We start from the raw sequence: 23,007 nt of genomic DNA on the forward strand, positions 1-23,007 counted from the left end.
GACCAACCAGAAGAGACTGGGATATGTTGAGGAGAAATAAATGCACATTTCTAGATCCTTCACTGACTTTCTTTTCCTTCACAGCTTCATTGTCACTATCTTATGTCAGGTTTCAAGAAGCCCTAAACTTATCCCCATACCTCTCTCCTCTTTAGTTTAGTCTCCAGCTTTGTCCTTCTCATTCTGTATTTTGAATTTGATTTTCAATCTTTGCCAACTACCATTTACATAAAGAATCCTAGTACTTACAATCTATTCCAAACAATAAAGTGCAAAATTGACATCCATGGACATAATCAATATAACTCACTTCCCAAAACCCTCCCACCTGGGCTTTTGAACATGTTCACCCATGAATACAACTTGGATGTTTCTGCTCAAATGACTTTGCTCTCTTCCTGAGCATGAATGAGATATCCTCACTCTTCTTTCTACTTATCTGAATCTCAGTTCTTCTCTAAGAGCCAATCTTCTTTTTGAAGCTTTTCCTGAGTACCTCAGCCCATCTTATCAACAAGTAGCAGAGCTTTTCCAATCCATTCTTCATCCTTTTATAGAGACTGAGGCCTACAGAGTTTGTGTCTTGCCCGAGGTCACACAGCTAGTTAGGAGTATCAGCAGAACTAAAAATCGAGGTCTTTTAACACCTCGCCAGTATTTTTCACCACACAGAAACCGTTGTCTGAGTTACTTACACCAGTCAGGATGACCAACATTTTACTTATAATATTGTTTTTGTATTGTTGGTTAGTTGTTCCTAAGTATGTAACCCGGAATGACCCAGTTCTTCCTGGGCTGCTCTTTGCTTTCATAACTGAATAAAATTATTGGGGCCTCCATCTCAGTATTTCTGGGAATCCCCAAGAAACAGACAAAGTGGTGGGAATGCCTGTGTTTTACTGTCACCTCCTGTTCCAGATCCCTTCCAGTCTCTCTCAGATTGACCCTGAGCACAGCAAAGTTCCTTTTTCACCCCCTCATTCCCACAAAGCTGCTGTGTTTAACAGACTTTGATGAATGGTTTGAAGTGATAGAGAGGCATTACGGTACAGCTGAGACCAGATCACAGTTTAAAATTAGTATTAGACGTGGTGATCAGTGGGTCTTATGGAGAAAGAGGGCTAGTAAGTTACCTGAGACTGGTGCTGCTGAGGAGAAAGTCAGTTTTTTAGCTCTTTGCCTTAATTCTCTCCCAAGTGATTGCTGGGGCCCGGGGAGTCTTCACCATTTTTGAACACACAGGAAGGTCAAGATGTTTACATAAACATAATAGTCATCCACCCTGAGCTTATGCCCTTGGTAACTCTAGGAAACTTTTTGACATTAGTTTTTCTTTAACTTGGGCCAGACTGAATATTTAGGTAGCGCTCCCTTATTCACTGAAAGGGCAAATTTCAGGGGTCGATGGGTACATTTTCCCCTTTCCATTTCTACATACTTGGTTGGGGAAAAGACTCTAGCAGTATTGTGCAGAATGTATTGAGATTACTGAGGACAGAAGCAGAACACGGGAGCTTGCTGACACTTACCCAGCACTTTTCCTTCATGTCTGGTACCGTACCTACTGCACTCCCTCAGTGCCCACATCAGCGCAAGGTAGGTCATTTCCACTTTCACAGAGAAAGTTAACACTTGGCAAAAGTCACCCAGCACATAAGTGGCATATCTGGACTTCAAACCCAGATTTGTCTGACTTAAAAGCATTTATTCATGCCTCAGAACGACTAAAGAAACTGCAGTGTCTGGCCAGAGGACAGTCATATGGTCTGAGCACAAGAGTGTGTGAGTGATGGGAACAGGGGCGGCGAGAGGAAGCAAGAAAGCCCTCGTGAGCAGAATAGCCCAAATAGAATTCTGGATTCAATGCCCATTAATTGTATTTCTGGTAGGAGAAAGAGCGACATTTAAGATGACACTGATATTTCCAATCTATCAGCATACTGGGAGTAAGAAGAAATAAGAATGTTAGAGATGCTATTTGAGGAAGACGATGGTAAATCCATGATGGGTTGAGATGGGAGACGGAGGAGGTGAATTTCCTTCCAACCTTTCTTCTGTTGAAAGCTATTTGATTTTCCACAAACTCAAAGGACCTCCTGCAGAATCTGAATTGGGTCTCCCCACTCAGCTTTTATGACCCAAGAAGGGCAACGTGTTCAATAGACTGCCACCAAGAGCCTTTTTGGGCAGCTTTTATTTATTCACCTCGCCTGTGAGTGGGCAAAGGGGGCAGGTATCTGGTTTTCGTTACTGCATAGAAGTATAATTATGGTGTCGTTGATGTGAACGTATAAGCATTGCATCTGAACTGAAATTACACTGTATCTAAACAGAGGACTCTGTGGCACTTTTCTTACTAAAAGTCAAGTTTGGCAATCCTCACTCTGTTCCAGTCAAACATTTTCTTGGCCATATTAGGTTATATGGCAATAAGCCAAATCACAGCTGGTGTATGAGTAGGTCCTCGGCACTGATGCAATTTCTTGAGAGCGTTTTCTCACTGGTTTAAAAGGAATAGAGACAAATGTGGCTCAGAATATATTTTGAAACATGGCTGGAAAGAAGAATAAAATCTTACCAATCCCAAAAGTATTAGTAATAGCAATTGAGACCAAAGTCAGTTTCTGAAGCTGGAAAACTTGGAAGGATTTGGGTATTTGTTTGTTTCTTATTGAAAGGCTGAATCAATTTATTAAAAGCCCAACCAACCTTATCACAGATGCAGGGGAAGAAATCAGAACAAAGTCACATCAGCTATCCCATGATTTTCTCCTCTTGCTCTTATTACTTACTCTCTTGGGTTAGAAGGCTAGCATCTGAGTTCTGGATCCATTACATTCTGAAGTAATCATGGACACTGGCTTAATTTCATTATTTGTCAAATGGAGATGATATACTGTCTATCTCACAGGGTTCCTATAAGAATCAAATGAGATAATGCATGATCCAACTATTAGAATGGAAAGCATATTTATGTGTTTTCTATACTTTCTCTTTTAAACTACAACGTTTGGTCAACTGTTGTAGCAGCAGAGGAAAGAACTTTTAGGTTATTTAGATGGTTGCTTTGGTAGAGTTGTTTGCTTTTCATTCAGAACTAACCATATTCTGTCACAGCAGCTCATAAATGTTCATCCATGTATTCACTGATTTGTTCAGTATGTTGAGTACTTACTAAGTGCCAAGCTGTTAATGAATATCCTCCCAGCAAATAGATGATAAACCTGTAACACTTCCCTGTCTCATCATTAGACACTCTTTTCAAATATTTTGACTGCTGGCCACTCACTCCACTCATATTTGTTTAGTGACTAATATATTACAGGTGACTGTAGAGTGCTAAGGAACCAGTGATTCAATAACAACAACAACCACAACCACAACCACAACCACAACCACAACAACAACAGCCAGACACACCCTCATGGAGCTCTCAATGGAGCTCAACAGCCAGATGCACCCTCATGGAGCTCTTTTTACAGAGAGCTGTAAAGAAAAGTGACATGAAAGTAAAAATCTTAAAAATCTGTATATCCAACACAGCAATTTTTAATTTAGCATACCTTGACAAAAAATGATACTTTAGGATACTTGAAGTCTTCAACATTCATCCTATGCTTGAGCTAGAACACAAAAATCAGTGTTTCGTGAGTATTACAAATACTTTTCCAGCTTTGAGTTTATCTGTTTAGGGAAAACTAAGAATGGCCAAATGAGAAATGTGCTAGTGTGGGAGCTAGGGGTGGGGAAGTCATTTTAGTGTTAGAGAACAGCATGTCCCAAGACTCGGTGGCCTTCAAGAGTTGGAGCCACACAAGAAATTTTTAAAAAGTTAGTGTGGCTCAAGAAGAAGCTGGGGAGGCAGGCAGGGCCAAATCACATACAGTGTGATCTGTAAACAGTCTGTCTCTACAATCTTGATAGCACTTAAACTCTGGCTAAATTTTCTTCAATCGTCTAGTATATTCCATGTAATGTATTTATAGTTCTGTTCAATTGGGGATGGCATTTCTATGTCATGGTAAATAATTGAACCTATGTTCTAAATGTGCTATCAAGCTATAGAAGTGGGTTTTTTTTAAGTTAATTTATTTATTTTGAGAGGGAGAGAGCACATGCATACAAGCAGGGGAGGAGCAGAGAGAGAAGAGAAAGAGCATCCCAAGCAGGGTCCATACTGTCAGCACAGAGCCTGATGTGGGGCTCGATCTCATGAACCATGAGATCATGACCTGAGCTGAAATTCAAAGTAAGACGCTTACCTGAATGAGCCACCCAGGTGACCCAAGCTATAGAAGTGTTTTAAGCAGGGCAGTGACATGATCAGATCAGTATTTTCTGAAATGTCTTCATTTGCAGAAGGCCAGAAGATTTGAACAGGGAAATGAATAAGGAGGTTCCTGGAATGATCCAGATGAGATATGGTGGCTTGGATTCAGGTGGTAGCAACAATGATGAAGATAAATGGACCATTTCAAGAAAATATTCTGAAGGGAGAATCACCTGGATTTAGTAATTTATGGCACAGGGAGTCATGTGGATGGATGGTAAAGAAGAAGTGTCTGGGGGCGCCTGGGTGGCTCAGTCGGTTAAGTGTCCGACTTCAGCTCAGGTCACGATCTCGCGGTCCGTGAGTTCGAGCCCCGCGTCGTGCTCTGGGCTGATGGCTCAGAGCCTGGAGCCTGCTTCCGATTCTGTGTCTCCCTCTCTCTCTGCCCCTCCCCCATTCATGCTCTGTCTCTCTCTGTCTCAAAAATAAATAAAAACGTTAAAAAAAAAATTAAAAAAAAAAAAAAAAAAGAAGAAGAAGTGTCTGGAGTGACCCCCAGGGCCAGGGCTCAAGCAACTAGGTGAAGGCTGGTGCCATTTACTAAGATGGGAAAAGCTCAGGGAAGATGGATTATGTTCAATTACATTCTTTTTGCTGAAAGAAAAAGTAGCAGTGCTTGAATGTTCTGTAAGTTGTGGAGAGGAAACAAAAGTATGATATATAATCCCCATCTTTAGAGTGTTTGTGCCCCAACCGTTAAACCCACTGTTGGCACTTCCTTAACAGACCTTTTCAGTCCATCAGAGACTGTCCTGTGATGCTATGGATTACCACTACTAGGACTTTTTTTCTCTACTGCCTTCTACTGTGTGTGTCTACATACAATGTGCTTGATTTTAATGTTTTAGTTTGCTACACCTTTGAAGTACCTCATTTCTGAAGACTCACTTTGGTCAATCTTAAAAATCAGGTTTTTAAATACAACTTTTTGGGGGGATCCTTCTATAATCTTGACAGTGAATGGATGATACTCTCTGGTTGTTATTTGCTGTCTCTCAACTCCACATATTTTTGTGGCATTGTGAATACTGTTCCAACTTTTCCATTTGGTTATTTGGAAACAACAATTCCCAGAAAGAAAATATGATCAGTCCCATCCCCCAAGAGTCACTAAGCCCTCTATATTACTTAGCAATTTGCAACATAGCAATCAATATCATGGGATAAAGATTTATGTACAAGAATGTCCATCACAGCATTATTTGAAACTTGAAATACTTTACATGCCCAGTGATAGGGGAATGTTTGTATAAACTATGATGTTATTAGTCATGTTATAGGAATGTTGTAGGAAAACATGTGTAAGTGAAAAAATTAAATCCATGACATTAAATTTGCTTTTAAAAGAGAATCATTTGTGTTGCTAAAAAAACAACTAGAAGGAAATATATTGAAACTTTAAAGTAATTTCAAGGTGGGAGCGATTGAAAGAGACTTTATGATTGTTTTTCTACATATATCTCTGTAGTTTCTAAATTTTCTGTGATGAAATGTACACTTGTATATTCTCCATAATAAGATGTATATCTAGAAAGCATTCAGAGATGGGTCTGATTTTACAGATTTGATGATTTGGGGCATTTTACAATAGAGCAAAATAGAAACAAAAGTAGTCTTGAAAACAATCAGTATTTCATTCTGTCAGTAAGTAATTGTCGAGGACTGTGTGCGTTACTCTGAGGGCACAGAGCAGTATAAAGATGCAAGATCCCTGCTCACTCAGGGAGCTTACGACCAAGTGCCAGCACTCCTGGATTTCCCTCCTTTGGATTCAAACATCCTAAAAATATGATGACAGTTTTGGTTTTCATTTCTGAGTTGTTCCTTTTGAGCCAAATCAGGAAATGAAAGAGCACAGAGAAAAGAAAAAAACACTCCCTAAACAGTCAATCTCTGCAGTCTCGATAGCATTTAAATTCTGGCTAAATTTTCCTCTTTCAGTCTTCTAGTATATTCCATATAATGTATTTGTAGTTCTGTTCAAGGTTATGGGATGGCATTTGTCCGTAGGCTTCATTCTGTTACTCGCAGTCATTGGTTTTTCATTCTGGCACAATAACTCGTCACAATCACATTTTTGTGTTCCAAACTTGTAAGATTTGTTGTCTCTGGAAAGCATATTTTAGAACTTTTCCTTTTGAGGCTGCAAGACATGTTTTACAGTTACATATTTTAGCTCTATTCATGCTATGCTTGTGCCCAAATATTGACAGGATTGCTATTTCAAAGGAGACACAGCTGCCCAACAGTTATCTGCCGGCAATTGCCCAAAAGGTTTTATTGAATAATTTATCTTTTTCATTTAATTCAATCAACTCCACTATTAATGTTAAAACTGGGGAGGTTTCTGTTGGTATTTTTGTTGGCTTATAAATAGAGCCATCACTATATTTAAACAGTGCTATCCTTTGGAGATAAATTTATTATGGGCTATTTAATTTGAAATATTGTATTAATGTAGAAATGGGTTTCATTTGACCTATCTGTATCTTTATTCTCCATTTGGCTAATAACACACATCTTTTTTAAAAGCAGCTCGGGTTTAAGTTTGTGGTTATACCAAATTGAAGCTGGGATATTGTCCATCAACCAGCTAATCTAATTGCCAGTAAAAATGTCAGTATCAGACTAGTGTCATTCAGATTATCCTCCTTGCATTGGCTTTCAGTCTGGTCCTGGGAAGAAGGACACTGAATAATGAATCAAGATTTAGAAATGAAAAGGTTTGAACATCTGGGAACCTCATTCACTTATTCACTTATATTTATAGAGAAATTAATATGTGCTCAGAACTATGCTAAGCACTAGGGATACAAAAGTGAGACGTGAGGAGGGTAGATTTCATGTTTAGTGTTCTTACCACAATAATATTTTTTAAAATATTTCTAATGTTCATTTATTTTTGAGAGAGAGAGAAAGAGCACGAGCAGGGAAGGTGCAGAGAGAGAGGGAGACACAGAATCTGAAATAGGCTCCAGGCTCTGAGCTGTCAGCGTAGAGCCTGACGTGGGGCTCAAACTCACAAACCACGAGATCATGACCTAAGCCAAAGCCGGAAGCTTAACCGACTGAGCCACCCAGGCGCCCCACAATAATATTTTTTTTTTAAAAAGAACTCAGTCCAAAGGAAGAAGTGAATACGATGTAAATGCTTTAATACTTATTTATGGGTTTTATTAGTGGGTTAATACTAACCCCCTAAAGAGTTAGCTCTGTGAGGACAGAGATCCTGCCTCTCTTCATCCATTTAGTAACTGGAAAGAGAATCCCAAACTGGGTCTGACTTAACTGTCTCATGAAATGGGAAAAGTAGAAGAGCAAATGACAAAAATTATTTTCTCCACATGACATGCAAGGGAGTGAGATTCATAGGAACACACATAGGTGAGCCTTTTTCTTCCACTCAAGTGGGAGTGAGAAGTCAAGTTTATAGGGATAACCTGAGTACTTCCTAATGTTTTAAAAGGTAAATCATGTGAAAACTCAAATTTCTGGTGACACATGTCACCAGTAGTCATGCTGTGATTGAGACTCCGTATGGAAATCTGCTGCGGTGTACCACCGTGCCTGGATAGACTTGTTTCAACATTCTATTAATGTGAGGTAAGGACAGTTGCTTGTAGGGTTTGTCACTTTTTACATTCTCCCCACTAGGTGATTACTGCCAAGTCAGGTCAAATTGAAAGGCCCACAGAGAATCAATTCCTGAGATTGTTATTTTAAAAATTTTAGCCCATGGTACTGGTTGGGAATTAAACAGTGGGTTGATATGATTTCTAAAAACAAATGTAATGATTGATTTGTCCTAAAATGAAAAATAACCAGTTCCTGCAAAATGAACTTTGTTGTTAGTGGCCAAATAGAAGAAGAATGGAGTTTTTGCAAAAAGAACAGATTAGAGGATCTTGATCTACCCACCGCTATCTAAAAGGGTTTAGGTAAAGTAAACCTTTTACACTCTCTAGGCCTAAGTCCCATTTTTAAAGTGTTGCAAATGGCACTTGTCTTACTGACCTCTGGATTTGCCATGAAAATCATTGAGAAAAGTGATATGAAAGCTCTGTTTACTATAAAAGTGCTGTGTATGTGTATTCTTAACCCATTTGTGATGTCACTAGTTGCTTGGAAATTAGTCCACAAACAGCTGATCTCAGTGATGATAGAAGCGTAATTGCCCTATGATCAACCCACTTCGTCCCTACCAAACATTCCAGACATTTCAGTGCAGGAACAAGGTCTATGGGAAAAAGTCAAAAGGAGACTGATCAGAGGAATTCCACTGCCCCTTCCCAGGGCCCTGTGCACAAAATGGTCCCCCATGCACTGTTTTTTTGCTGCGTTTGCCGATGTCTACAGTTTCCAAGACAAAAACAGACTGATAACTGGGTGATGATAAACAGTAAGTGTGATGTTATACCAGTTTTCTAGTGCAAAGGGCTTGGCATCTTGTCCACTGGATTGCAGCCTCCACGGGCTACTCTTTCAGCTGGATGCGCAGATGGATAATGCAGAGGCTGATTTTCCTTAAAAGCTGAGGAATGATACCAACCAATGATTTTTTTAAAGTTTATTTATTTATTTTGAGAGAGAGAAGGAGAAAGGATGTGCGGAAGAGTCAGGGAGGGGCAGAGAGAGAGACTCCCAAGCAGGCTCCTTGCTATCAGCACAGTGTCAGAGGGGAGGCTCAACCCCAGGAACCTGAGATCATGACCTGAGCTGAAATCAAGAGTCGTACGCTTAACTGAGACACCCAGGTGCCCCAACCAGTGGTTTTTTTCAGAGCCACACACACTGATGGTTTCGCCTTTTGTTACATGAGTTGGATGATTCTAGGTTCCGGCATAAGGCCTGAGCTCTACTGCTGCACAGATTCCTTATGTCAGTGTTTTGTGCTTCACATTGACTGAGCTCAAGGCTCTGGATTAGGTCTCAGCGCATACCTCGGGGGTGGAGGAGAGTGATAGGCAGTGCTGACTGGTTAAAAGTGCAGAAGAGGAACAGGATCATTCCACTTTGGGTGTTATTTTGCTTTGTTTTTGCTCATTGTAAGCAACTGGCCAAAACAGAAATATAGTATGTAGCCCTGTCCTTAGGTACTTAAATTTCAAGCAGCAATCAAATGAACACTAGAAAAAGTTTTAAGAATACTTTAAACAAGTACATATTATTACAATAGGAAAACAAAACTCAATTCACTGAATCAATAAAGTATAATGGGTTGACTGAACTGAATGAATAATCCAATCACTTGGAATGCCTGTGGTCTCAACCAGAAAGTACTGAATTAGGGTACTGCTTCTTTGTGAATATCCCTAATTGCTGAGGACCAACTTCATGGATGAGACCGTCAATAACTTGAGAGTCTCTTGGAATTAAGGGATTCATTCATGAGCATTCTAATCTTTGTAGTTGTTTCTCTTTAGGTGTGAGTTCTCTTTTAAGAAGCTAGACAGTTTCCTTTTGTGTATATGTGAATGTGGTGAGAACATTTAACATGAGATGTACCCTTTAGCACATTTTTAGATGCACAATGCTGTATTGTTAGCTGTAGGCACTGTGCCATACAGCAGCTCTCCACAGCCTGTCCATCTTGCTGGCAAGGGTGTAGAAAAATCAGAGCCCTCATACACTGCTGGTAAAAAGATAAAAATGGTGCAGCTACTTTGAAAAAATGTCCTCCAGTCCCTCACACAATAGAATTACCATATGACCCTGCAATGCCATTCCTAGGTGTATATATCCAAGAGAGATGAAAAAATACGTCCACACAAAAACTTGTACACAAGTGTTAATAGCAGCATTATTCATAAAAGCCAAAAGATGGAAACAACCCAAATGTCCATCGAGGGATGAATTGATAAGCAAAATGTGATATATCCATACAGTGGAATATTATTTGGTCATAAAGTTAATGAAGTACTAATACCTGCCACCATATGGATGAACTTTGAAAACATTGTGCTAAGTAAAAGAATTTAGTCACTAAAGACCACATATTATATGATTCCATTCATATGAAATGTTCAGAATGGAGAGCTCTATTAGAGACACAGTATAGATTAGTAGGTGCTTAGGCCTGGGGAGATAGGGGAGACTGAGAGGAGGGTGATGGCTACAGGGTATAGGGTTTCTTTTTGGGTGATGAAAATGTTCTATATTGATCTTGGTGTTGGTTGCTCAACTCTGAATACACTAAAAACAAATTGTACACTCGAAATGGGTGAATTGTACAGTATGCATACTCTACCTTAAAAACATTACTATTTTTAAATATTTTTTTAACGTTTATTTATTTTTGAGACAGAGAGAGACAAAGCATGAACGGGGGAGGGTCAGAGAGAGGGAGACACAGAATCTGAAACAGGCTCCAGGCTCTGAGCTGTCAGCACAGAGCCCGACACGGGGCTCAAACTCACGGACCGCGAGATCATGACCTGAGCCGAAGTCGGCCGCCCAACCGACTGAGCCACCCAGGCGCCCCAAAACATTACTATTTTTAAAGTAAAATAAAATGGTGCTTGATAAATATTAGATTCTCAATTTAAAAAGCAAAGGAGCTATACATGGACACATGGACAGAATAGGGCCAGGAAGGCTGCCTTTGTTGGAAAATTAAATATCCATAAAAGTTAGGTGCACTGTTTCTTACCATTCATTGGAGCCCAAACATTTAACATAGTGCATTGCAAATACAATACACATCAGTGCTTGTTGATAATGATAATGATAATAGTGATGATGGTGTTGGTGATGCTGATGGTGATGGCGACAACAACAGAAACACTCCTGCCAGCCACTATCTCTCCACAGTCTTTGGAATTTTTAATATCTGCATCAGGTCTCTCTTAATGTATGATAGTTCTACCAAATTCCAGCTGCAGGCACACCATGATTCTGTAAAGAGAAAGATTTACATTTTTCTCAAGAGTCAATGTCTCATATGTTTGTGGCCACAGGAAGCTTATCAAACACTGACGTCAGCTACTTTCCCATGAGAAGTCCAGAACTTTCTTCATACTGCCATAAATGACTTTCTCTTTCCGATTTGCTTCAGACAAGTAGAGAATTATTCATAAAGCTTAAAAATAAACATCTGACCTTCACCCTGCCATGGATACATTCTTATTGCTTCTCCAATCAGGAATTCTCTTGCCTGTAAAAATCCACTCTCATTCTTTTATTAGCAATTGAAAGATTTTGGCCAGTACAAATAGCATCATGGATTATTCTTCATTCATTAATTGTTCAAAAAAAAAAAAATAGGAAAGACTGCAGCAAACAGACACTGTTTAAAGACGTCAAGGCCCTCCCTTCATACTATTTTGTAATCTTGTTCCGTTCCATTAAGAAATATTTTTTCTTCTTCATAGTTGTACAAAATTGGCTCCTCTGAGAACATATATCTAAGCTGTATCCTTTGTGTTCCTTGAAATTTTAAGAGAAATTCAACAAAATTTCCCTGCTACCTTTGTTAGTCCTGGCCCCCTGATAATATAGAAATAAACTGAGGGTTTATTTGATTCGTTCTGGCTAAATAAACAAAGGAGGAGAAGAAAGGAGGTAATTCACTTGGGGCCTGTAGCATTCTAAGTTCAATAATAGGCTCATTATATGCTAGTTCATTCATTTATTCACTCACCCACCCAGGAAACTTTTACAGAGCATATGATATGTGCCATGGAATATGCAAAATGATTGGGATAGAATTAGCCATAAGACTGTGTCCTTGCCACCAAGAAGCCCATCCGTATACAATGACAGTCCATCGTTGTGGCATTAGCAAAACCCTCCTTTTCTTTCCTTTCTTTGCATATTGGTGACACACACTGTTAAATTAGTTTCAGGTGTACAACTTAGTGATTTTAAAAGTTTATACATTATCTATGTTCACCACAAGTGTAGCTATCATCTGTCTCATTACATCCCTACTACAAGATCATTGACTGTATTCCTTATGCTGTGCCTTTTATTCCCATGAGTTACTCATTCCATAACTAGAAGCCTGTATATCCCTTTCCCCTTCACCCATTTTGCTCAACCTCCCATCTCTTTCCCTCTGGCAACCATCAGTTTGTCTCTGAATTTATAAGTCTGATTCAGCTTTTTGTTTGTCTATTCATTTGTTTGTTTGTTCTTTAGATTCCACTTATGAGCAGAAGCATATGGTATTTGTCTTTCTCAGTCTATCTTATTTCACTTAGCATCATACCCTCTAGATTCATCCATTTTGTCTCAAATGGCATGATCTCATCCTTTTTTATGGCTGCATAATATTTCAGTGTGTGTGTGTGTGTGTGTGTGTGTGTGTGTGTGTGTGTGTGTGTTTGCACACCAAATTTCCTCATCTATTGATGGACACTTAGATTGCTTTCATATCTTGGCTATCTTAAGCAGTGCTGTAATGAATATAGGGCAGAGGGGTGCATATATCTTTTCAAATTAGTGCTTTTGTTTTCTTTGGGTAAATACCCAATAGTGGAATTATTGGATTATATGGTATTTCTATTTTTAACTTTTTGAGGAACCTCCATACTGTTTTCCATAGTGGCGGTACCAATTTATATTCCCACCAACAGTGTGCAGGGATTCCTTTTTCTCTACATCCTTGCCAACACTTATTATTTCTAATCATTTTTATTTTAAAGTAAGTAACTGATATCCAACAAAGAATTTCCTTAAGGTCGTACCTCTGTTATGACCCCACAGCCTGTCTTCTCTCACAATTCCATGCTGCTTTCAAGGGAACAACCAATGTCCAACCCAACTGAATAGTTTAAAGTTTTGTCAACAATGCAGTGAACCCATTGCAGAATGCCAAGGGAACTCTTACTTTCATTGAATAATTGACTTTTTCTTGAATTATAAGAGTAATTTCCTTAGTTTTCTTGCTTGATTTAACCTGCTTGGCTAAATAAATTTCTAACATGATACCCTACTAATGCATCTTGTCTCTCTTATCCACTAATTTATACAAGTATATAGATACATCCATATGCACAATTGCATAGTAACATGAAAAATGTATCTCATTAAAACCAAGAGACTCTCCTACAGACATAAAAATTTACACTGAAATACAAGCATACTATGGACAAATATGCAATATACACAGGCAAAAACTTAAATGAAAACATACAATTTAAACAAGTAAAGAGGAAACCTTGTGCAAGAGCCTGATGCACATGTGCACCATTGGCTATAGATTTGGGAAGGTGGGTAGTTGAAAGTGAAGAGAAGAAACAGTGTGGTTAGTGAGCAAGGGGCTGAATGGACATGAAGTTTCACCACATCTTAAGATGATAAATAGTCCCTGTATTTGAATTGCTTTGGTATGGGCCACTTGCAAAAACATTCAAACTTTCCCTTCTAAGATATAGTAAGCCAAAATATATCTTATGGAAAGTTCACTAAGTCATTGGTAAATAATCCAGTGTTGACTTTTAATTTAGAAATAACTGGCCAAATTGATCCCAGCCTTCCCAAATACAGTTTTCCCCCTGCAGAGTACATTGATTTGTATTGCCTTCTTGTTTTCTCTCATTGTTTGTCTTTCTTTTTATTATTTTATTTCCCTACTGGTATAATATATGGCCAGAAATACCAAACTTTCATGATTTTATATATTTTGAGCTCATAAATCCCCATTAGTTGTCGTCTTTTCCGGCTGAGGCTTCATCTTTTTCTCTCCACATGTTGTAAAAATAATCTTTATTTGAGGTATAACATACAGAAAAGTGTACAAATCATAATTGTACAGCATGATGAATTTTCACAAAATGAACATAATGGTGTAGTCCCCTCCAAGATCAAGAAACAGAACATTACTAGCACCCCAGAAGCCCCCCCTTGTGCTTCCTTTTACAGTCAGCCTCCTCCCCTTACCCCCACTGCCCCAGGGTAACCATTATTGTGATTACTAACACTAAGTATTAGTTTTGTTGGTTTTTTAATTTTATATGAATGGAATCTTTCTCTGTGTGTGTGTGTGTGTGTGTGTGTGTGTGTCACTTCTGTTGTTTAACATTATGTTTCTGAGATTCATTGCCTGAGCAATACTTAGATCGTTCTAACTGTTGCACAGTATTTCACTGCTTGCCTGCCACAACTTATCCACTTTACTATTGGTAGGCATTGAGGTGATTTCCTGTTTGTAGCTATTATGAAAGTGCTGCTATGAGCATTCTGTTCTAATTCATGTCTTCTGATGAATATTTGCACGGATATTTGTTGTGTACATACCTAGGAGTAAGATATCTGGGTCACAGGATATACAAATATTCCATTTCAGCAGCTGAAACTGTCAAATAATTTTCCTAAGTGACTGCCAGTTTACATTCCCACAGCTGTGCGTGAGAGTTCAGTTGCTCATTAACACTTTGAATTGCCAGTCTTTTAAGTTTTAGCCATTCTAATGGTGTGTGGTTTTAATTGGAATCTTTCTAACGATTAATAAGATTGAGCACTTTTTCATATGCTTATTGGCCATTTTAGTATCCTCTTTTGTGAAGTGCCTATCAAAGTCTTTACCCATTTTACTAATGGGTCATCTATCTTTTTCTTCTTGGTTTATGGGAATTCTTTATATATTCTGGATACAAGTCCTTTGTCAGATATATTTAATGCTAATTTTTTCACTCTCTTTATGGTTCTTAATTTCAATGTGAAATTTATCAATTTTATTTCTTTATGGTTAGTGATTTACAAAATCTTTACCTGTCTCAAGAACATGATGTATCTTCTACTTTTTTTCTGAAAGCTTATACGTGTCCGCTTTTACATTGAGATCCACACTCAACCTGGAACTTTTTGGGGTGGAGGATATGGTGTTAAACAGAAGTCAAGACTTAGTTTTCGTTTTTTCCATATGCATATCCAGTTGAAGTCCTGGATGATACTGCTTTCCTCCAGAGAGGGTTACCCATGTTCTGGTAGTTTGATAGATTGGGAAGTTCACTTTAGTGTAATTAGGGCTGAGATGAGTTTGTATCACTCCATGGACCTTCAGTCTGCCCCCTCTTCATGGATGAATTCTCCACGGGTCCTACTGAGATGATATCCCCAGATGCTTTTCTCAAAAGAGTAGAAGAAATGTCATTGTTGGTGACTATGACTCCTCCAAGTTTTTGGTCATGGGAAGAGCTTTGGAGTCCACCAAATCTGGGTTGTAATTCCAACTCTGCTACTTACTGACTACATGATAGTGATTCTGGATCTGTTTCCTTGCTTTCAAATGGGGATAATAAAAACAGCCAGTTTCACAGTTTACTTTTGAAGATCACATGAGATAACAGATATCAAGTACCTTGCACGTAGTAGACCTTCAATAAATGATAGATATTATTTTACAATATATTATTATTTCTCTTGGAGCTATAAAATACACTCATCTCCTAGAAATGTTGGGGAAGTGGTAGGAGGGTCTGTGGTCTCTGCAAAGCAATACGCTTCTTGGAGCAGCCTGTTTGATGCTGAAAAGAGTGAGCTCAGTTGAGCTTGTTTTATTCACAATCATAACTATGTCATTCACAGATACTGAGACATACACAAGACATTTTTTCCCCTTGGAAGATCATAGAAGTACATACAAACCATCTGAATTGGGGGGAACTTAAAACTCCATTCCCGAAAATTCATGTTGCAGATGAAGGAATTGAGGGGCCTAACGTGGTTAAATGACTTGGTCAAGGTCAGTTCACTCATTAGTATTTATTTAAGTGACTAAATTCCCTAAGATCACATATCTCTTCCCTTCTAAAATACTCCTAGCTCCCATATTCAACTATAAATGAAAAAGAGAGACAATTCACAAGAGACAATTAGTGATGTTTTATTGTTACTGGCTCATTCTGACTAAAACCCATAGATCTATTTTTAAATATTTTATTTTAATTTCCATCCCCACAAATTATGTGACTTCCTGCCAACTAAGACTGAAATAGCTACTTACCATTCCTTTCCCATTCCAAGGATTATGTCCCATAGCTTTTCATTCTTTTATTATTAAGAAATATTCGGCCTTCTCCTCCAATGCACAAGACTGAAAGGAGCTCACATAAACCCACAGAAAGAAACTCTCTTCAAGCTTACCAAGTGAAAGGGGGTACAAGGGTACCTCTGTCACTCTGGGCACTGAATGCAAAGGGGACCATGTGCATCCCTGGCACTCTTCTCTGGGTAGGGACAGATCACCAGCACCACTGCCACCGTCATGATTTCCAACAAAGGCAGCGCTTAGAGGATCATTTTTGGTAAGTCCTCATTCAGCACATCTTTCAACATTGTATACTCTGCCAACAGACAGATAAAGCCTGAGTCCCATAGGGGGCAAATAACTTGAAAGAGTTTCATGATCACAGAGCACACAGAACTTACAAAAGCCTCCATCTCATGCTGGGATTCTCAAGGGATCCTCCTGGAACACTCTTTCCCTAGATCTTCACATGGGCTGTTCCCTCCTAGAAATGTATTTTCAGCCTAGATGTCTTCTTTTTGGAGAGACCATCTCTCACTATCCGGCCTCCAGTGACCTTCTGGTGGCCCTCTGTCACAACATGCTGTTTTCTTTACTCATTATCAGAAACACCTGTGTTGTTCCTACTACACAAGAACACCAGCTCTGTGAAAGCAGCCCTTGTTCATCTCTGTGTGGCTCAGAGTACCCACTCAGTGAATAAGTGAATGTGGGCATGTATCCTTCCAATACACCCATCAGGCTGGGTCAGCCCTTGAGTTTGAATACTTGCTTCACTTCTTACTAGCTGAGTGAACGGAGGCAAATGACCTAAATAAAACGAACTTCTCACTGCTTACCCTAAGATAAGAATACATACCTCACTAGGGTGCTATAGCAATCAGATGAGATAGATGTGTACCATGTGCTTGGCACAAGGCCTGGCACTAAGAGTCCTTAATATGTAGTATTTATGAGGCGCCTGGGTGACTCAGTCGGTTAAGCGTCCAACTCTTGATTTCGGTTCAGGTCGTGATCTCACGGATCATGAGTTCAATCCCCACATCGGGCTCTGCCCTGACAATGCAGAAAATCCCTGCTTGGGATTTTCTCTCTCTCTCTCTCTCTCTCTCTCTGCCCTTCCCCTGCTTGCACACATGTGTTCTCTCTCTCTCAAAATAAACTTTAAAACAAAAAGAGGAAAAAAAAACATAGTATTTGTATGTCCATAATGAAAGCAGAGCATATTATAAAAGTCATGGGAGATTTTTAAATATAAATATTAATATTAATGTTAATGTTAAAATCAGGGGGTACTAATTCAACCACATTTTAAAGGTAAAATTTTAAATTAATTAAAACCTGGTTCTTAATGGCTATATAAAATTATTCATTTTTTATAAAAGATCCCTAATTTAACCTTTGCAATAACTACTGTTATGATAAATTAACATTTTAGACCCTCCCTTTTGGTATCCTTTTGGAAAATGGCATCTTTCTGTGAATACTTGTGGTAGGAATTTTAAGGTAGAATTGTAATCACTTTTTGCAATTATGTACTGGCGATGCTTTTTCATTTGTGTAACCTAGGAAGGTGCTAGTTTCTGTTTCTCATGCTACTGAATGGCTTTAGTTAGTTTTTGAAGTTTTTAAGAAAATCACTACTCTTGGAGGACTACAAGTCTGATCGAGAGGAGATAAATTTCTCCTTTCTTTTTGTTACACCTTGATTCTCCTATAGCACATGCGTTCATATAAAACCCTAATGTCCCCACATGCCTCAGCAGACGGTTCAATCAAAAGAGCAGTAAATAGGACCTGACCGTTCACCACTGACTAGAAAAGGGGTTGTGGAAGGAAGACAGGCTCACTTGCTTAACACAACCCTGTTCTCTCTTCCTTCCCCTCTTCCTTCATCTCAGGTCTTTTCCTTCTTTACCGTCCAGTCTAGAATCAGATTTGCCTGCAGAGAATTTTGGCAACTGCCTCTGAGCCAGGCCAGCCAGCATACATGTGTTAGGCACTGAATTAAAAGCTTAAAGGGATCCAGTGAGTACTCGTTCACCCAGGAATCTATTTGAAGTTGCAAAGTAACTGAAGGTAGAAAAAGATCTTAAAATAGAGAGTAAGAGCTTCATCAGTTTTGCGGCCCTTGGATTCTAAATTGGAGAATAGAAAGCAAAGTATATCTGAAGACAGACTCTACTTTCATTCACTTTGCCATTCTCTTTATGGTTCCTCTTGAAAGCCTTTCTTTTCTCTTTGTCTCATTAACAAGATAGTTCATGAACATAGACCCAGATACTATAAACCAAAAAAAAAAAAAAAAAAATCCCACTGATAGCATTTTCTTCCTCTATTTTTCCTATATTCATTCCTAAATTCAAAAATAAAAAGAGAAGAAAGGAAAACAAACCCCAAGAGACTCTTAAGGATAGAGAGCAAACTGAGGGTTGATGGAGGAATGTGGGTAGGGGATAGGCTAGAAGGGTGATGGGTACTGAGGAGGGCACTTGTGATGAGCACTGGGTGTAGCATGTAAGTGATGAATCACTGCATTCTTCTTCTGAAACGAATATTGTGCTGTATATTAACTAACTAACATTTAAATTAAAAATTAATTAATTAAACAAATAGAAATACTGACAGAATTGAAAGGGCAGAAAGGAAAACTGGGCAAATAAATACTGACCCTGCAAGAGGGTTTGGGGAAGATACTGTGAATTATTTTCTCTACCAATTTAAATACCTCTCAGTGTGTTCAGTTATAATCCTGGCAAGTAACTCTTGCCTTTTTCTAGTCTCTGATGTCTTTGTTGAAGCCTGAGGGTCAAGGACGGGAGGCCTCTGTGGGGAGGGTACTATAATCTACGTCACATTCCAAGTGTAGGCTTTTTTAAGGTGCGGATTCCTGGACACCTCTCTGGAGTGTCCCATATATATTTTAAAAGCCTCCATGCCTGAAAATTTTGACGTGCAATCAGTCTGAGAAACCTCTTCTAGGGATTCACTACACGATAAGTACCATAAGGCCAAGTACCACAGCTGTTTGTTCTTTTTCATATCCCCGATATGTTCCTGGCACATAGAGGTTCTCCAGCCACGTTTGCGTATAAATTTACTTATAGGAGCACTCTTTGTAATTGATTCTCATCTAAATTCCATCCTCAAGGACTCTGCTAATTATTTAGCAACTGGTTCTCATTCTGGGGGGAAGAAAAATGGAGACTGCCTTAAAAGGTAATGAAAGTTAATATGCACAAAATTTGGCCTATAGTTTCAGGAAACTCACCCATGGATTCCATTCATTCATTCAACAGTCATTTCTTGATATCCTACTGCATGCTGGGAGGGGACCAGGAGCTGTGAGGAACCAGATTATGAAGCAGGCTTAGGCAATCTTTCCAGCTAGGAAATGCCTCACCATTTTATCATCCCCTTCTCTTCAGATATATAGAAAAGACCTCCAAACTTGGACCCACAATAGAAGAAAAGGAATTTAAATGGGATTGGGAGCTCTTGTCATTTTCTGGCTTTGTAACCCAGAAATGTAATTATATATTTTAGTCCCAACTGGATTTTATCCTCTAACTGGATTTTAGTCTCCTTAAGATGAGGGCCCACATCCCAGAATGCTGAGCAAGGTACTTTAAATGTATGGCAATACAAAGTAGATGTTTGCACTCAGGACCTGGGACCCCTAGGAAGAGGTGGTAGAGGTTGAGGGAGAGGAGCTACAGATGGCCTGAGTGGCTGCTCAAGGTTAAGGAAATGGGTGATGGGCAGGAAGGATGACACTTGTTGGGGTGAGCCCTGGGTGTTATATGTAAGGATTAAATCACTAACTTCTACTCCTGGAACCAATACTACATTATATGTTAACTAACTTGAATTTAAAAAAAAGAAGGAGAAGGAGAGGAGGAAGAGGGAGAGGAAGAAGAGGAAGAAGAAGGAAAGAAGAAGGGGTGGGGGGAAGGGATGGCTCCTGGGTTTACTGATGAATTTGTGAGCCCTCAAGGTTCCCTGACTCCTAGTTTGCAAAACAGCCTTCCTCAGATAGACACAAACTTTAAGTAACACACTAAGCAGGTTTTTGTTTTGTTTTTTACTTGTGAAAGCTGAAATGAGAATCTAGGAATCCAAGCCTAGTTTCTAGCAGTGAGATTCCAAGCCCATCCCTTAACCTCTGTGAGCTTCTGTTTTCTTCCAATGCCAAGTGGCAGAGGGTGGGGTTGGAGGAAGGCAAAGCTATATTCTTAAGGTCCACTTGAGACCCATTACTCCGCTCCATTAAAGGCAAACATTAAAAGCCCAAAGTTGCATTTCATACTCATTAGAAGCCCTTGTTGCATCATGTTGGGGGCAGGCTTAGGGGTGTGACGGTGATTTACTGTCACAGTTGTCATTTCTGTGGTCTTTCTAATGTTTACTATTTACTAATGTGTTTCAAGTGCGGGTTAACTCTAGATTATCTACCAGTACATTTCTATAATTATCTGTAATCCTCCAGACCTTCTTCTTCTACTGATTAGTCAAGTTCCTGACCATCACCAGCCGAAGACTGTGGAGAAAGGTTCTTGAGAGTCTGAAGCTTAGAAGGATTGAGGGTTGGGTTTGGAGAAGGGGTGTCCTTGACTGTGTTCTAAAGCCTTTGTCTCTGATTATTGGCATTTGTAGTATTCCCTGTTTTGTATTTATTATACCACCTTATCTACCCCATTATCTAGAATAAGTTAGGGGTTGACTCTGGAATAATTGTATTCATATTCTTTAACATACAAGTGCACAGTACCCATTTCTGTCTATACTTTATTTCCCCTTTAAGGTCCTAACTCATAATAGTACCTGAGGAAGAAATGATATTTTAAATATGTGGTCTACATTAACTAAAATTCATTCCACTTCATCCTGCTTTTATACCAGGTGTCATTAAAACATTTGGAGATCCTTCAACCAAATTCTGCAGGGATTGGTGATCAACCGGAAGGCTCAGAAGTAGACATCTGATCGTTTACCTGTGAGTAGCATTTATGTGATTGAGGGGGATGGGGAGGCTCTGCTCCTAGCCTCTGTGCCTCATTTTCTAAATTCTGGCACCTAAAGATGCATTGTGAGAAGCCAGTCTTTCTGCTATAGTCCTCATGGTTTATATACCAATTCATCTGTCAGATTTGGAAAGAATTGTTTTTCTGCTTTATAATTTGATTTCTTTGCGGGACACCTGGGTGGCTCAGTTGGTTGGGTGGCTGACTTCAGCTCAGGTCATGGTCTCACGGTCTCAAGGCTTGTGAGATTGAGCCCCACGTCGGGCTCTATGCTGACAGCTCAGAGCCTGGAGTCTGCTTCCCATTCTGTGTCTTCCTCTCTCTCTGCCCCTCCCCGCTTGTGCTTGCTCACTCTCTCTCTCTCTCTCTCTCTCAAAAATAAATAAATGTTAAAAAAATTATAATTTGATTTTTTGGTTTATTTTTTTCCTGCATATGTATCTTAAGCAATCTTAAGATTGATTAATTGATTAAGCAATTAAGCAATCTTAAGCAATTAAGCATTAAGATCAGTAATGAAGTCCTCACTTCCTGCAAAGAATGCTGTTGACTTGAGGGGACAGAGAGGTCATGAGTCAGTCTTCCCCAGTGAATAAGCTCACCTTTGCACAGACACTGGTGATTTCAGGGGCAGTAAGTGCCAGTCACTTCCCATGAACCCTCCTCAACTGGGAGGAGAAGTTCCACAGGCAGAAGGGTTACTGGGGGGCGGAAAGAGGGGATTGCAGAAGGTAGAGGCTGGAGAAAGTAAGGGAAACTTCACTTGTTCACAGTTTTGCCCAGGGTGGCACCAGTAGGAGGGAAACTTTTTTGGGAATTCAGTGTGGTTCTCAGGCAATTGTTTTCCGATTCTATCTGTTGCAGCCTGTATTAGTTTGCTCGGGTTGCCATAACAAGCCATCACAGACCAGGTGGCCTAAACAACAGAAATTTCCTCACAGTTCTGGTGAGATGTCCGCAGGTTTGGTTTCTTCTGAAGCCTCTCTACTTGGCTTGCCGATAGCAGTCTTCTCCCCGGGTCTTCACATGCCAGCCTGCAGTGTGCACATGTGTTTGGTGTCTCTCTCCATGTGTCCAACATCTCCTTCTCTGACAGGGACACCAGTCCTGTCAGATTAGGGCCCACCTAATCACCTCACCTGAAGTTAATCACCTCTTTAAAAACTTGATCTTCAAATACGGTTACGTTCTGAAGGATTGGGGGTTAGGACTTGACCATATAAATTTGGGGAAACACAATTCAATCCATACCAGCCCATCATCATGTGTTTCTAGCATGCTGATTTTTAGTTTGTTGCAGATGCGCTTCCCTCAGATTCCTCTCTCCTGAACTTCCTCTGCATTGACATCACTTTCAGAACACTGGTTATTCTGTGATGTGTTAGAGCCCTTTATTGTGTGGCTCTCATTGTCCGATGGCATTGTGTAATTTTTGAAATTGAAGAGTGTGGCTTTTACATCTCTCACAGCAGTAGGAGAAGTTGTGTATATAAGAGACATTTAATAATATTGAATGAATGAATGAATGAGTGAGTGAATAGATGATTAGATGTAACTTCTGAACCTATAATTTATTTGCTTTAAGACTATCTCCCAGTGATGATTACTGGTGCCCTTTACCACATTTGCTGCCCTTTACCACAACAGGTAGAAATAAGTCAAGACAGGAGAGGGGCTGAAAG

The 23,007-nt window shown here is 39.4% G+C and overlaps 1 protein-coding gene and 1 long non-coding RNA gene across 9 annotated transcripts in view; one reads left to right on the forward strand and one right to left on the reverse strand.

The window, feature by feature from the left end:
• CALD1 (caldesmon 1) overlaps positions 1–23,007 on the forward strand; it is a 187,032-nt gene that overhangs the window by 43,233 nt on the left and 120,792 nt on the right. For all 6 annotated transcript variants that reach the window (XM_042925268.1, XM_042925260.1, XM_042925249.1 and 3 more), the window contains one exon: positions 21,204–21,297. The gene's annotated coding sequence lies outside the window, so the exon portion shown is untranslated. The remainder of the gene's footprint in view (positions 1–21,203; positions 21,298–23,007) is intronic.
• LOC122211847 lies at positions 2,217–22,670 on the reverse strand. 3 transcript variants are annotated; one of them, XR_006198869.1, is made up of 6 exons: positions 22,265–22,670; positions 19,573–19,643; positions 10,980–11,224; positions 3,564–3,623; positions 2,793–2,916; positions 2,217–2,500 (listed from the first exon to the last, which is right to left on the reverse strand). It is a non-coding gene; the product is annotated as an uncharacterized LOC122211847 (long non-coding RNA). The 3 variants fall into 3 exon arrangements; XR_006198871.1 differs by lacking the exon at positions 19,573–19,643; XR_006198870.1 differs by lacking the exon at positions 19,573–19,643 and having other exon boundaries at positions 21,928–22,670.

Source organism: Panthera leo, chromosome A2 (assembly GCF_018350215.1).
Source record: "Panthera leo isolate Ple1 chromosome A2, P.leo_Ple1_pat1.1, whole genome shotgun sequence".
Taxonomy (NCBI): Eukaryota; Metazoa; Chordata; class Mammalia; order Carnivora; family Felidae; genus Panthera; species Panthera leo.